Below are 4,591 nucleotides of genomic sequence, written 5' to 3' on the forward strand. Positions count from 1 at the left end.
TGAATGAATAGATCAGTCATGCAGGATGTAGGTGAGAGAACAGGAGACTATTTGTGCATTGTCTGTGCATGCTTTCAGTTAACTGCGCAGGCCAAGAGCTAAAAAGTAGGACTCCCAGTTTACTGAGATCCACTAATTTCACTGAGGCCTGGTGAAGATGCAGTGCACCACCTCTGTCTCTGCACGCCAACCTCTTAGGTGCAACCAGGGCACTCTATTGTACTTTTTCCTCAGAGGTGGGTAAGAAATATGGAGTTTCATGCTAGATTCCTTGTAGTTTGTGTAAAAAATTCCTTTAGGCAGCCCTGCTCCAGGGTTCTATATAGAACAACTGTTGGATGAAGAAGTATGTCATTCTTGGATCAGGGACTGGAACAGGTGGTTAGGTTTTCCTCTGGTTGTTTTAGACTCCAAGCAACAAAGTTGATCTCTGTATTCTCCCCTTCTCCATAAGTATTTAAATAATTCAAGAACAGTCACCTTATTCCTATGGAGGGAGTGAAGAGTACCACAATACAGCTAACTCATGTCATCAGATGGTGAGGGACATTCTTAGAAAGGGGAAGGGTGGACTCTGGTTGGACAGATAAAAGCATTGAGTCTGGTTTTCTGTGTCTTGGGTACATGTTGTATGAGGGTGTAAAATACGGTGTAATGCATGATAGAAACTCATAATCCCTTTTTTGCTTTCCTAAGAACATGGCTAAGAAGCTTTCGCTGAGAGAAGGGTGTGGGTCTCCAAACCTCAAGTGAGCAATGGCAGACTTGTGTGCAGTGCTGTGCTAGAATGCCTAAGAGCTAGTGAAGGCTGAAGGTTATGATGTAGCATAACAACGCCCTTAACAATGCTCATTGGGTTCCTTACCTTTTTCCTGCTCTCTGTGACAGCTGTGAATCCAGCTGCAGATGGTCCGGGGCTCTCTAGGAGGTGCTGGGCACTCAGGTGAGGGCTGTGCATCTGCCGGGGGAATCTGGCGCCTGTGGGCTGGTTGCTGCAGCGTGCAGTCAGCACAGCGGTGTCTGCAGCTCCCGGGTGTGCTGAGATTAATTAACGAGCAGATTCAATCTGCGTTTAGGCACTGTAGGACAGACACCACACATATCTAACGGGACGGCGGGCCCTTTCTGAAGCCCTTTCTCAACTCCTTCACCCTGGAGGGGCAGGAACAAAAGCGGTGGGACCCGCGCCGCCGGGCTGGTCGGGGAGGCGAGAGGAACTCGGCGAAGCGCGGCGGGACGGGATGGGAAGGGGCGCGGCGGGGCCGATGGAGCGGCCGATGGCGATGACGGGGCCGGGGCGGTGCCTGCCCCGTGGAACTGTCCCCATCCCGCGGTGCTGAAACGCCGCGCAAGGGCAGCGCCGCGGAGGCGGCTCATCCCGGCCGTGCCCCCGCCCCGCTCACCGCCACCCCCAAGCAGGGACCGCTGAGTACTCGGGAAGTGATAAGCAGAGGCCAAATAGTTTTTTAAAATACGCTGTCCCACATGTAGACTGCAGTCCCTCTTTATTTGCCAGGTGATTATCGTTGTAATTGCTTTGCTATTTCTCCATGAAGCAGCTTGTTCCATATCGACGACAGCAACATTCGGAGTTGTCGTGAAGAATTCTAATTAGTTAAACCCAAAACTTTGAATTTCAGGTTTTAAAGGCAGATGGGAGAATTGATTAAAAGAAGGAGCTTCCATTCAGGCTGGGCAGTGCAACGCTCTGAGACAATTATATGTGCTAGGCTGCTGACCTGAACAATATTCTTTACCAATGGCAACAGCAGAAAAGAAAATGGGGAACAATTTGATAAGCAACTCAGCTATAGAATTATTTTAAGGAGACTTTTAGAAAAGTGCACATTTTTCAAAACAAACATCGTGATCCAATATTGTTGTAATGTGAATTAATGAAAAATTAGTTTAGGAGAAACCCCTAAGACAAATAATCCTCTAAGCCTAAAAACTGAAAGGTAAACTCTAGCATTACTTCTGAATATGTGATTTGTCAGAGGAGTAATGAAAAAATGATAATTAATAAAGAGAATAACAAGTTTCTATTAATGTCTATAAATACATATTCCTTAATCAGATAATGACTAATAGAAACATTCAGAAAATAGTTAAGAGATATTAAAAAAACTCCAATCAAGTGGCTAAAATATATAATCCTGTACCTCAGTAATTGTTAAAGGAAGGACCCATTATCATAATTATGTTTCTGGAACAAACATTATTTCAATGTGATAAAAGATGACATGACACTAAAGGTAAAGCCATAGCAGATGTTACATGAGTAAAAAGACAATATGCCCACATTCTGGTAATTTCTCCCCCCAGACATGTTCTCATTAATCTGTGATTAATAGGATTTGAGTATAGTAAATGATGTTGATCTATTGTCTGTCTTTGTCCCACACCATAGAGAGAGCAATTTGTCAGCTCAGCTTTTGTGTGACTATTTAATAGCAAAGAGGGGGAGAGAAAAGACGCTAATCTTCTAATTGGCATCTATAGAGAAAGGTCTAAGAACATTGCCTGCCTGGAAAGAGCTTGTGTGCAATTCCTATGCCTGCAAGGCTGAGGTGGACAGACAGCCGTACATCCCTGGGTACCCATGGAAAAGGAACAGTGTGTATCTATCACACAAACAGCTGCTGTCCAAAGGCAGAGTGGAGAGCAAGGTGCACTGTAGAACTGGGTGCAATTGCTAACTCTTCCAAGTCTGTTCTGTTTCAGCCTGTTACATGTCAAGGGAGTACTTCTTGACTGGTGTGACTTTATTAAAGACAGAAAGCTTTCTCCTTCCCAGAGCAGAAAACAGAATGAGGCAAGGGAGAAATGGGGGGCAGTGATGGAGGCAGGAATAGTCCTCTCACCAGCAAAACTGGAATCAATGGAAGGAACATGAAGTGCCCAAACACCTTTCCAGAGATGTCAGGTGAATAATGGCTTTGTGCTAATATAGAGCCACTTATAACTTAATGGTCCTCTTTAGGTGCTAAGGTTACCTGATGAAATGATTGACATAAAATATGAATAATTTCACAATTAAGTCACTAGTCTCAATTCAGCAAAACATGGAAGCTACTTCTAGGCATGAGGACAAGTGCTTTGTCTTTCCCCCATCCCCAGCTATCTGTTTTATGCTCTTCAGAAGGTCAGAATCAAGACTTGTTTTTTGGGTGCAGTTGAGGACTGGATCCCTTTGGCACATATACATTGCAGCAAAATGCAGGTTTGTCTTGTGTAATGATTTCTTAAGTGACGAATGTAGCCAAAGTGTTCCTTGTTCAGTTTAAGCACCTGAGCCATTCTGAAAATACAACGTTTAAGACAATGCAGTAACTCTCCAAAAATATATATTTTTTTAGGACCTATGTCTGTTTTTTACAGGTGCAATTTATAGCACATTTCTTTTATTGGTTTGTTGCCCTAATGGGTAGAACTAGTGAATTGCCTCAAGAAAGGTGGGCCTGCCTTAAATCAGCTTTACTACTTGGAAATTGTTCTGTGGAGCCGCACATAAAGTTGTTTCTACCTATGTAACTCGTCAATGGATATAACACAGAAAATCTTTTTTTAATGCTAACGCATTTCAGCAGGATTTAATAGAAATTGATGAAGGATAAAGACTAGATAAAGAGATGTTTCACTTGAGGAAAAATAAAACCACAGACAGCATTGAATCTGATTTAAAATGGAGAATAGCGTAGGGAAAGGAGTTGACAATACTGAGATTAAAGAAAAAGGCTCTCAAAAGTGTGTATTTAAGTTAACAATATTTACCACCACAGTTCACAAACAATCACATCCCTATTCAAAGCCACCAGAATCCACTGAGTGTATGAACCAGCACTTCAGCATGAACTGAAGTTGGCTGGTCTCTGCAGGGAAAACACTGCTGGGATTTGGAGATCAGATGTGAGCCTGGGCAGGGACAAAGCAAATGGGGCAAATTGTACCATCTTGCATACGAATTTGCAAAACCAGAGCATTTCACTGCTGCTTGGTGATGTTAATTGGCATGCTGAACACAATTATCACCAAGCACAAAGCAAAGCCCTTTTTCTACCTTTGGGGATGAGTACAGGCATTTGTCCCCACTTTGTGCATGCTAGAGAGCATACATCCAAACTGTGCCTGTGGAAACACCCAAAACTTTCCCAGTGGAAAGAGCTTCCTCAGCTGAGGTTCTGGGGCTATCCTGGATCTATTAATCTAACACTGGGGAGTACAGTGCCAGAATCCCTGCCTGAGCCATGGCCACGTGAATGAGATGAAGTGCAGTAGTACAGCCATGTCAGCATGACTCTGTGTTTTAACCTGTATGTCTTTCAGGGAGAGAAAGTTGTCCATCTTGCTTATAAATATGAGCACAAGGATAGCTTTTTACACAGTCTAGATTTATGGTTAGAAGCTTGGAGCTCTCTGCCCTGTGCTCTGGTCTGGGTGGACCCTGATGGGACACCTGCTCTTTTTGACTGCTCTGATCAAGCAAGAGAGTGTTTCATAATTCAAAACTGGAAGGCCTTTGGGCATGCCAAGACATATCCTGGACTAGCTAGTTGCCTCTACCACCCTACTCAATTCCCTTTGCAGAGGA

The sequence above is a fragment of the Empidonax traillii genome, unplaced genomic scaffold, assembly GCF_003031625.1.
Source record: "Empidonax traillii isolate 1590-97213 ecotype Southwest subspecies unplaced genomic scaffold, ASM303162v1 scaffold636:size371350, whole genome shotgun sequence".
Taxonomy (NCBI): Eukaryota; Metazoa; Chordata; class Aves; order Passeriformes; family Tyrannidae; genus Empidonax; species Empidonax traillii.